Genomic DNA, 12071 nt, shown 5'->3' with positions numbered 1-12071 from the left:
AGAAGCATTATTGTGAATCAACTTGTGATGATGAAAGGTTTAATTTACCAGAAAGACACAACTATAAACTTGTATATACCTAATCAAATAGTTTTATTTTATTTTTATTTATTTATTTATTTATTTATTTATTTATTTATTTATTTTGAGATAGGATCTTGTTCTGTTGCTCAGGCTGGAGTGCAGTGGCTTGATCTCGGCTCACTGCAGCCTCTAACTCTTGAGGCTCAAGCTATCTTCCTGCCTCAGCCTCCTGAGTAGCTGGGACCACAGGCACACACCACCAAGCCCTGCTAATTTTTGTACTTTTTGTAGAGATAGGGTTTCACCATGTTACCAGGCTGGTCTCAAAATCCTGGGCTCAAGTGATCCTCCCACCTAGCTTCCCAAATTGTTGGGATTATAGGCGTGAGCCACGGTGCCTGGCCTCAAATAACTATTTAAATGAAACAGAAGTAGTATGGTACTAATGAAAAATCTATAAATCCATAATTGCAGAGGGATTTCAACTTACTTCTTTCGATTATGTAAAGGTCAAACAGACAAAACACAATGAAAAAACTTAATGCAATGAAGAAGTTTGATTTAATGAACATATATTGGATATGTGCCCAAGAATTAGAGAATATATACTAGTTTTAAGTTTATGCAGAACATTTACAAAAATTTAGCGGAGGCCTAAATTATAAAAAGTTGCTATCATGCAGAATGACACACAAACTGCTGAGTCCGGAATTCAAAGCCCTCCACACTCTCCTCTACCTTTGCATCTTTATCCTCCACCACACTGCAGTGCATACTCTGGGCTATTACTCACCGTTCTTGATTCAAATTCCATGTTCTGTCAGCTCAAATCATTCTCTCTGCCTGGAATAACTACTTCATACATCTTCTGCTATTGAATTCCTGTCTCAGCACCCCATCTACTCCAAGACAATGTCCAGTTGGAGTTACTCCCATTTTCTTTGATTACGCTTTTTGTTTTTCCTACTTCCATTATATTATTGATCACATCTGTGCCACAGTTTTTGACTTCGTCTCTGCCTTTCCTCTTTTCTAGACCCTGAGAGCTCCTGAAGGGTTGGGTCATTTCTTTTTTATTTGCTCATTCCTCATGGCACAGTGAGCGCTTAATAAATGACTATTGACTGAAAGTAAACTGTATTTAAATGGACATATTCCACCTCTGGGCCATTCATTCTTTCTTTCTAGTGGAACCAGGAGATCATGAACCGTAACAAAAGTAGGGTTGTGCAATGTGAAGGACCATGGAACCTTCCCCTGGGGGCTGAAAAACAGCAGGGAAAGGTGCAAAGACAAAATCTTCCATTTTTAAACAATGTAAGAATGTGGTCCCCCTCATGCTCAGGTGGGACCTTATCATGATGTTATTTCTGGGGACTTATAGCTGCATCATTTACCCAAATACAGATTTACCTTCAGTGTAGGGAACTGAGGACAGGAATTTTGTTGATGTAGATTCTTGATAATGAGGCTAACACTTGGAGAATTTTTCTCACGCATAGAAGAATCTCGTTTTACATTCCTTCATTAATACTTTAGTTGGTGGTTTAGCTTTAGTTATAGGCTTATCGGATATTTGGAGATACCTTCATAAACGATGGCTTTGGTTTTAGAAGAGTGATTCTGAAGCTACTATTTCTGGCAATAATCAAACAGCATGGCCATTTGTTTTGTAAGACCTTTCTGAGAATATGACGGTAAAATCTATGATGTGTGGAAAAATGCTTATTCTTCTGTCCTCTATAAATATGAATCTAGTTTGTCTTCAAAATAAAATCGAGTGATTAAAATGTAGTTTTCTAAGAAGATAAATGGAGCAAAGCACTCTCTGTTTCATAATGTTGGAAATCACTCATCCCTCATGAAACTGTCCCAACTGATCCTGACTCACAGGAATGAATTAAAATAAGAGTTAATAATATCAGGCTGGGCGCGGTGGCTCATGCCTGTAATCCCAGCACTCTGGGAGGCCGAGGTGGGCGAATCACAAGGTCAGGAGATTGAAACCAACCTGGCTAACATGTGAAACTCCGTCTCTACTAAAAATACAAAAAATTAGCCGAGCATGGTGGCAGGTCCCAGCTACTCTGGAGGCTGAGGCAGAAGAATGGCGTGAACCCAGGAGGTGGAGGTTGCAGTGAGCCAAAATCGCACCACTGCACTCCAGCCTGGGTGACAGAGTGAGACTCTGTCTCAAAAAAAAAAAAAAAAAAAAGTTAATAATATCAATTTACAGTTTTAAAGAAACTTTCCCATGTTTTAGACTATTGGTTGGAAAAGCTGGTAGGTGTACAATTTGTGGAGAGTAGGCTGTTGTCTATAGTAGTTTGACCTATTTCAAGGCCATATCTAATTTTGTTGCAAAATGGTCTGAATTCTACAAAAATATTGAGTTGTATAGTGTGGAGAAGTACTGAGCCATTTACTGAAAGGGATATGCCCAAGAAATAATTTGAACTTACTTAGAGATGCATACTACTGACATCTACTCCAGGCTTAACTATTAGCTCAGGTATAGAGAGGAGGGGAGGAGAGGAGTTAGGACTTTCAGAGTCATTGCCAAGCCGGACACAATCTGGTTGACTTACAACATAGGAGAGACTGGGCCAGTGAACCTCAAGGAAGAGGGCTGTGCATTTGATTCTACTATGCAGTGCTTATCCTACTATGATAAGCTTTGGAAATATAAAGTTGAGTAAGACATGGTCTCTGATCTCAAGAAGTGCACAGTACTTTTAGGGAAGACAGAAGAAAATACTTGATAATGATGATAATGTTACCAATGCCTGATGGAGGTATGTGCATGGCACCAAGAAGAGGGCCAAGTGATTGAGTCTGGGAGCGCTGGGAAACACTTTGTTTTTCTTTTTTAGAGATGAGGTTTCACTATGTTGACTGGGCTGATCTCAAACTCCTGGCCTTAAGCTATCCTCCAACCTCGGCCTTCCAAAGCGTACAGGCATTAGCCGCTGTGCCTGGCCAAGGGGAGCACATTTCTGGGAAGCTACTACTTGCATTGAATCTTGAAGGAAGAGTGGTAGACAAGGGGAGATGGGGAATGTCAGGCAGAAGCCCTTCAGGCAGGGTCTCTGCAGGAAGGTGATGAGAGATCAGGCTGGGAAAGCAGGAAAGGACCAGATTAGGAAGGACCTTGGGTAGTAGTTGCCTACTAGTAGGGAAATTTGAGTGACAAAATCAGATCTGCATTTTAGCAAGTTCATGTTTTGCATTGTGGTAGAGAAAGGACTGGAGTTGTCTAGGCTCAAGGCAGGGAGACAGGGAGGCTGGGGGGAAATGACGGGGCCCTGAGATAAGGTAGCAGTGGTGGGAACAGAGTGGAAGGGAGGTAGTTGAGATACGTTCAAAGTAGAATCAGAATGGACATAGTGACCAACTGGATGCACGTGGGGGCTGAGGAAGCAAAATTGAGGATAATTCTGAGACTTTTAGGTTGATCCACTGAAGTTACATTATTCAACACCACAAGGAAACCAGGGGAATGAGAAGCTATATTGGTTTGCTTTGGAATGGAAGGGCAGTGATGTAAGAGGAGTTAATGAATTAAAGTTTGGATATGCCTGAACTTTAATTTGATATACTCTTGGGATGACCCTCCAGGCAGTGGCTGAACATGTGGATTTCTGTAACTGATAGACATCACAGACTCATGTCAGTAGGGAAACAATAGCAAACTTGATTGGACGATATACCTGGAACATGCTACCCTACGACTGGAGCAAGTCTCTGTCAGTGAAATGAGGATAATGAGAACCTCAACCTTATGGAATATGTTGTTAGGAATATAAGTGATAAACAACATAGGATACTTCCTACAGGGCTTCACATGTAGTAAGGACTTGATAAATGCTTGATAAATATTATTGTTGTAATTTATTTCCAAAGTAAGATGCCACTGGAGGAATCTTTGGAATCCAAATTAAAAATAAACAGGGCTGGATGCAGTGGCTCACACCTGTAATCCCAACACTTTGGAAGGCCAAGGCAGGAGGATCTCTTGAGCCCAGGAATTCAAGACCAGTCTGGGTGATATAGGGAGACCTTGTCTCTATGAAAAATTAAAAAAAAATTAACCAGGCCGGGCGTGGTGGCTCAAGCCTGTAATCCCAGCACTTTGGGAGGCCGAGACAGGTGGATCACTAGGTCAGGAGATCGAGACCATCCTGGCTAACACAGTGAAACCCCGTCTCTACTAAAAAATACAAAAAACTAGCCGGGCGAGGTGGCGGGCGCCTGTAGTCCCAGCTACTCGGGAGGCTGAGGCAGGAGAATGGCACAAACCTGGGAGGCGGAGCTTGCAGTGAGCTGAGATCGGGCCACTGCACTCCAGCCTGGGCGACAGAGCCAGACTCCGTCTCAAACAAACAAACAAACAAACAAACAAACAAACAGAAAAATTAACCAGATGTGGTGGTGTGCACCTATAGTCCCTGCTGCTTGAGAGGCTGAGGTGGGAGGATTGCTTGAGCTTATGAGGTTGAGGCTGCAGTAAGTCATAATTGTGCCACCACACTCCATCCTGGATGACAGAGTGAGACCCTATCTCAAATAAATAATAAATAAATAAATAAATGAATAAATAAATAAATGCAAACCAGCAAACACTAATCCTTTCTAGGGATTATTGAACTCTGGAGGGCAGATCCGAATGGAGCCAGCAGAGATGGCTGAGGACCCAATGGAGACCAGCCTGGCCCTGGACAGCACCAGGCAACATCAAAGAAGAGGAGGTAATGGAATTGAACAGAGTTTAAGCCATGCGGTCTTAAGAACCCATGAAGACTCAGACTAATTTTTTTTTTTTTTTGCATGAGGATTAAGGTGGTTCTAGGAATTTCAATGAGAGCAGGGTTAATGAAGGAGTGCAGAGTGGGAGAGCGGAGGGAAGGCATCTGAGAGAGCCTGGCTTATGAACGGCTGCGTCGGCATGGCTCACCTGCCTTCCCTTGTCATTTTCTACTCAGCAAATGACCCTACTCCAGGCCTCCAGGGCCAAGGTCATTTCTGCATAGTCATGGGCCCCTGAGGGCCTGGAGCAGTGTAAGGAAGACAGAGTCTTAAGAAATTACATTAACAGTCATGGTGCTTGGCAAGTATTGTCATCCTATGCCAAGCCTGATCTGAAGGGGTGCATGCTCATAGGTAGCGGCTGCCCAAGATTATAGCAGCTTCTTCAATTCCCAGATCCATGCTCTCCTATATTTGTTTTTTCCAGGGGTTCCTGTCCTTTGACAGTGATGAGATGCAGAATGACTTATTGAGTTATTCTCCTGATAGTTTCCAACTTTTCTAAATGACAATGGGGCATGGAGCTTGAGAGAGGAAATGAGGCCCTAGGGATAGCGTGCTTAGGAAAACACTCCCAGCGTGATGTAATTCTGGGGGTACAATGGCATTTTCATCATCAAGACTGCTATGTAAAGGATGACTAGCAGTGAGTTGGGGGTGACTCGCACTGGGGCTGGGTTTCTGATTCTGCCTAATCCAGGCAGAGCAGAAGCACTAGTGGGCTGGTAGGGGGCCTCCGGGGCCTCACTTACGTGGAAAAACAGCTCCAGATTATTGGTTGACATTCTGAGGACAAGCTTGGGGACTACAGGATAGAGAGAGTGCCGGGAGATGCCGTGGCACCCATTCCGATGCCTGCCCTGCCATTCCCCCAGGTGACGTCTCTGGGGCATCTTGCCTTCCCTACCCAGACCTGTCGTTCAGCTGAGGGCATGTGGAGGCCAAATGGCTTCCTAGAGTGTTACTTTCCTTGAACAGCTCTGCTGGGAGAACTGGAGGAGCTAGCTAGTCACGGTAAATGCAGCAGTCAAAGGATCGTCCAGGTGGAGGTGGGGTGGAAAGGTAGAGAAAGAGAACATATAGCATTTTCCTTGGAGATGTGTGGGCATGTCTTAGAGGAAATGCCCAAGTCTTGAGCCTTGAGCCCCCCAGGAAATCTTGGAATATTAGGCTAGTCATCCCCAAGGAAATGATCCTATGTGATATTAAGGAACACGGGCCAGTAACCCTCCAAGCAATGGATATGGTGGCCAAGTTTGACCTCATGATGGAGAGGAGGAGGTTGGTTTGAAACCTAAGAATTTAATTTTTTGTTTCAAACTCTTCTCCACTCAGCATTATTAAAGCATACATAATTGACACATAAAAATCGTATATGTCTACGGTATACAATGTGATGTTTCAATCTATGTGTACATTGTGAAATGATTATGTCAAGCTAAATAATATACCCATTCATAGTGTTTCAAAGGAATTAAATTCAGGTACAAAAGAGAGGTGCTGTTGAAGAGTAGGATGGCTCTATCTAAGTAGTATGTCTGGGGGTGTCCTAGATCAGGGACCTTTTGTGCTAGTAATAAATCTGCCCTTCTGAGGCGGCTCCACTTTCCCCACTCTTTCTTTTGGGGCCTCCCGAAGAATTAGGACACAGCCACTTTCTCTGAATAGGCTTCCTACTTCAACAAGGACAGGGGCTTGTGCCGCCCATGCCACTTCAGTGTCCCTACAGCACAGCGCTGAGTGCACACTGGCTGAGTGAGGAAATCCCCTTGGATTAATCTTGGTTCTAAGCATCATGGCTGTATTTCACATGTATATGAATTACAGCATAGTTGAATAAGGATTTTTGTGCTACAACTGGAATCCCAGAGTATGCAAATTGGATAGTATAATATGGAAATTCCTAGGACATTTTATTAGTTTTAAAAAATTATACAAGCTTAGAGTAAGAAATTAAACAGTGCAAAAAAGTTCACTGTGAAAAGTAAAATGCTCTGTCTCTGCTGAGAGAGATATTGCAGCCCAGATACTACTACCATCAATAGTTTTCTTCAAGCATACCATTTTGGTGGTTTATGGGACTTACAGCTCAGGAAGCTTGACACCAGGGTTGATCTCAGAAAATCATTGTGGCAGATATTAGGTATGACCATCTCACAAAGATACAGACACAGACACAGCGACTGGAGGTGTTCACTGGGGCTCATAGGCTGCTTGTCCTTTCTGCTCTGTGCCCAAGTTGGGCTCAGAGTAGCCTGTCATCAGCTGTTGGGAGAATGCTGGCATGGGGTTAGCAGGAGCCCACTTAACATGTCCTAAGCCACCTGGAAGGGTCCTTCAAGGAGACCAGACCCCAGAGGCCCTGAGGAAGGAAGGACTTTTGCCAGTTTTTAGGTTTTCTAGTCCCAGAGTTTTGGGAAGGAATGGTTTGGCTTTGGGCCGTGTGCCCCTTTACAGAGTGGGATGGGGTGTACCCACAAGCCATTGAGCTGGCTCTTGGAGAAGAGAGCAAAAGCGGGAATAAGAGGTCAGGAAGCTGTGTGGTTATAGGAAATCCCAGCAGAGGGCGTGGGGGTCAAAAGTGGTCATGGTAGTGACGGTGGAGGCCGAGGTGGTAGAAAATCAGAGGACTACAAACCCTATGGACTGCTGGTGACCTGACCAGGCTCCTACGCTCTCCGGGTTCATTTTAGGCTCTATAGCAGCAGATGATTGGCTGGTGTGAGAGCAGTGCACCTGCCATATCAGGCAATCCAAGGCGAGTCCAAGCTACGCTGGGAGGAAACCTGAAGGCAGCAGCAGGTAGACTAGCTGAAGGCAGACAGGGAGGCAGCTTGTCAATCAAATTTGTGTTTTTGAGGACTCTCAACTGGGGAGCCCTCTATGACAGATCAGATGAGAGAGGAATCTGGGGCTGCCCATGTGTCAGGCTACCAGAGGGTCCCATCAGTGCTTGGATCTTCTTTGCAGCTGGGTCTGAGGTGTGCAGGTAGAGGGTGAGCTGGTCAGAGGGGCCTATTGCAGAGCTAACCAACACCTTCCCAGGAATGCAAGCACAAGCACCCCACCGCAGGCAGGCGGGCAGGCACTTCTCCTTTTGCCACCAGGACCTCACAGACGCTGACCTGGCTCTGTGAGGTGAGAAAATGGGTTGTACTTAGTACATAGAGATAAAAGGCTTAGGAGGCCCCTCTATCCTGTGACCCTGTCCCCCGACCACAGGTGCCGGCAGGTGCTGCTGTTTCAAGGCTAGGCCTCAGTGCAAGCTTGTGGTTTCTTGCCCATCTGTGATGTCCTCCATCTAATGAAGGGGCTCTCCATTCTCTCTCTGACTCTAACAAGTGGAGGCTCTGGGCCCTGGGCAAGACACACAGGGGGAAAATGCTGTCTGTTATCCAAATATATTTCATTGGGACGGGGAAGGGATCTTTATGTCATTTGACCCCCTTCCCCATTTACTGGCCTTGTACCCATAGCTGGACATGCCGTGGTGATGGGGAGGCTGAGGGGGCAGATTCAGGAGAGAGCCCTGCTAAGGGGGCCCAAACAACCAGGCTGACCAGAGCAATGCCCAGCCTTGACTCATAGCCCATGTGTTATATCCTGGGTGTGTTGAATCATCTCTGTTTAATCTTATAAAAAAAAAAAAAACCCGAAAAACCCCTTTCCTATGACAGAAGGAGCCCTGGGTTTGTTATTTTCAGTTTATGCAAAGTGGATAAGGGGGTGAGGAGTTCATATTGACTGTCCAGGAGGAAGAACCGAGGCAGACACCAGAGCTGGGGCTCGTTCCCACAGTTGAGGGTATAGCACCCTAGTCTTTAGGCAGAGAGTGCTTCCCATCATGGCCTGGGCCCCAGCTCCCCTCACATGCTCAGTGCTGCTGGGGAAGCTTGGGAAGGGGCGTGGAGGCGTACCGTCCGATCTCGGGGAGCTTGTGTCCTGCTGAGAGAGAGGACATGCACACATCCGCCTTCACACCAAGAACTTCCAAACATGGCTGCTTAACAGACTCCAGGGATATTTCAAGTGAGAAGTGCAGGAATATGGAAGCAGGGACTCAAGCAGGAGCCACGGATGTCGGGGTGTCCATGAAGGGGTAGCCCTGACTAAAGGAAGATTTAGGGAAAAGCACGCTCTTTGTATCCAAAATAAAGCCAGCGCCGGTTGTTTCTTGTGTTATTACTGGAGAAAAGGTCAGGGCTGGACTCTCGGGCTCCCCACGTGTGAGATTCTGGGGACTGAAGCCTTTGCCTCCAATAGTCTCTTGGGGTCAGAGGTCGTTTTGTTCTTGTTTCCTCATTTAAGCTGCAATGGTAACAGACTGACACACAGGAAATCGTAAGTCAGGAGGGCCACTGCCACGCAGGAAGGACCCACCTGAACTGCTACAAACGGCGAGTTGGAAATCATTTACTTAATCATGACTTAAACGGCCAGACAGGAAGGTTCTTTTATCCAAGGAAAGATGAAGGCTTATGGGTTCTCTCTCTCTCTCTCTGTCTCTGTGTGTGTGTGTGTGTGCGTGTGTGTGTGTGTTGCCAAAATAGAAGTTTCAGCAATCAAAACATACACAATAAATATTTTATTGGTTTGATTCATTTAGATGTTTCTGGCTGGTTTTGAACATTAGGAAATGGAATCCTTTGATCATTTGAATTTACCAAAAATGTGGATATTTCTAAAGTAGCAGAAATAAAGGATTTCAGTATTGGAAGGGGCCTCAGTTGCTCCCTCTATACAGATGAGTAAGGGCATCAAGACGGATGGCGTGACTTCAGTCAGGCACGGAGGGAAGCTGGGTCTGACTCATCATCACCCACAACTGGTCTCTGCATTGTGTAATGCTTTACTACTGACAAAGTCTTTCGCATGCCTTATCTTATTTGATCCGTACTGTGGATAACTAGTCCTTGATTCCGCCTCAAAACATCACAAGCATCCTGTTGTATTCAGATGAGCCTGGCCTTTCCCTTCACCCATGTCCAACATGTGAATGTGCTGCATCATGTACATTACAGGCCTCCCTGGACCGTTACTAGTGAAGTGAGGCAGACAATAGCAGCTACTGTGGATCACACGTCTTCTGTGTGACAAGGACACTGTCAGCCATTTCATATTTATTATTTTATTTTCTCCTTACGGCATCACTAAGTACTGGTGATTATTATCCTTCCTTCTTTGCAGGGGCATAAACCAGGCTTAGAGAAGTTAAGTAACTTGCCCAGGTACCTGCAAACAGGAAGGACAGCAAGTTCTCACTGAATGTCACCAATAGGTTTTTGGAGACTGACTTCCAAAAGTGAAACAATGTGCAGCAGATCCTGGAATAATGTCATTTTGTTCAATGTTATTCGTTTTCTTATATGTCATTTTTTTAAAAATTGTGGTTTCCAAGAACCTATCGATGACATTAATAGGCTCTTAGACGCCAGTGCTATTTCCAAGTCAGAGGTGCAAGAATGTGAAGCGGAGACTTGATAAGGGACTGTGGGTGTTGGAGCATCATCCATGTATTTAATCCAATATATTCAAAATGTTATCATTTGAACGCACAGTCAATATAAAAGTTGTTAATGAGATATTTTACATTTTTTATTACGTGCCACTTCTTTGAAATTTGGTATGTGTTTTACACTTTACACTTCAATTCTGACAAGCCAGTTTCAAGTGCTCAATAGCCACATGTGGCAAGTGGTCACCATACAGGGCAATGCCACTCTAGAACAAAAGAAAGGGGAAAACATTTCTGGGAGGATGGTTGTTGGGAGTTGATGCCATGGTTAGCTCTTTAGGAGCTGAAATTAATCCTGGCATGGAATATTGAAAATATCAGCAAGAAATTAAATGACATAGTAGTCATTATGCCTAAATTATTGTTATTTTTTGATTGAAAAAAGTTAAATGTTTTAACTATCAAGGTAGTAGTGAGATATAATAAAGAGAGAGTCAGTTCTAAGTATAGAATTGCTGGATTCAGTTAAAGCTCTGTTCTCCAACATTTGGGCCCCACTGGAGAGGCCATTTAACTGCTCTCAGCCTCAGTTTCCTCCTTTGCCAAATGTGGATTACACTACCTGCCTCACAGAGATGTAAACTTATGAAATGATACTGTGATCGCCAGGGCCCACCTGTTTTCTTTTAAACATTGAAATCACTGTGCCTGAAACAGGGGTTTCCCTGCCCTTTGTGCAAGCTCCAGAGACAGGAGTCAGCCTGAGTCCCACAGCTAAGAACGTGAATTCTGGTCATTTTCTCATAGCGAACACATTTCACAGGTCCTTCAAGGGAGCACATTTTCCTATAACTCACCTTAATCTCGGTTGAAGCCTCGTTTCTTGTTTTGCGTTGTGGCCGAAAACTTAATCTCATTTCTTTCAGGTAAACTTCAGCAATTCAACAATAGTGCAGTCATTTTGTTTCAACTGAACCGAGTCAGGGTTCCACTCCTGCCTCCCCTTTCTCCTTTGAGGACATCCAGGAAGTGGAGGGGTCTATGTAGCCTGGAGCTGTTGGTGAGGGGCGATGGGTCTGTGGTGGTCTTGGGGAACTGCAGAGCTGTGTCTGGCCGGTCTGGTGTCTGGTGATTGGCCTTGCTCCCCGTAGTTCACACTGCAGGACCTTTCGTGTCCTTCTTGTCCTGATGATCAGCTTTTAGGCTCACGGGCCTCTCTCTGCTGAGATATGGAATAGGACAGCCTCTGGATCTTCTTATAAACTCTCCTGGGGTCACAGGGGACTCTGTACGTGTCTGTGCCCCCATAGGATGATTCTGCCCAGACCTTTGCTGCCACTTCTTGCTGTTCTGCTGTTTTTAGTCTTTGGAGGGCTTGCAGTTTCCTTGGGGTCCCTGTGGAAGCAAAACAAAGTCCTCTTCATCCTCAGATGTCTAAATATTTCTGGGTTTTACCATCCACCCATCCCAGAGCTCAGTCTAGAGAAGGGGGCAGCCTTCGGGCTCTCTCCTTCCTTTCCTCCCAGAGCCTTTTCCTTTTCACCAGGGCAGCCTCTTCCTATCTGTTGGAAAAGGCTGTCTGGTTCTTGAACATAGAGTTGCAGCTTTGAGGGGTGTAGGCTGAGGTAAGGCAAACTGTCACATAGAATAAAAATTACCCCGCGTCAAGGAACAACCAGAGCTGGACAGTTTTTAAACGTGAAAACCAATTTTATTCAGGACTGTGGTGAGAGGTGAAGTGAGACCTCAGCATAGAACTGGGCTCAATTCCGAATGCAGCATGGGT

At 45.0% G+C, this 12071-nt stretch overlaps 1 protein-coding gene across 36 annotated transcripts in view; it reads left to right on the top strand.

The window, feature by feature from the left end:
* LOC105471788 (interleukin 37) overlaps positions 1-12071 on the top strand; it is a 170577-nt gene that overhangs the window by 122588 nt on the left and 35918 nt on the right. For 33 of the 36 annotated variants that reach the window (XM_071077059.1, XM_071077058.1, XM_071077078.1 and 30 more), the window contains one exon: positions 4661-4772. The exons of the other annotated variants lie outside the window; for them this stretch is intronic. The gene's annotated coding sequence lies outside the window, so the exon portion shown is untranslated. The remainder of the gene's footprint in view (positions 1-4660; positions 4773-12071) is intronic. 36 annotated transcript variants of the gene reach the window in all.

This window comes from Macaca nemestrina, chromosome 13 (genome assembly GCF_043159975.1).
Source record: "Macaca nemestrina isolate mMacNem1 chromosome 13, mMacNem.hap1, whole genome shotgun sequence".
Classification (NCBI taxonomy): domain Eukaryota; kingdom Metazoa; phylum Chordata; class Mammalia; order Primates; family Cercopithecidae; genus Macaca; species Macaca nemestrina.
This window is presented reverse-complemented; position numbering and strand designations above follow the sequence as displayed.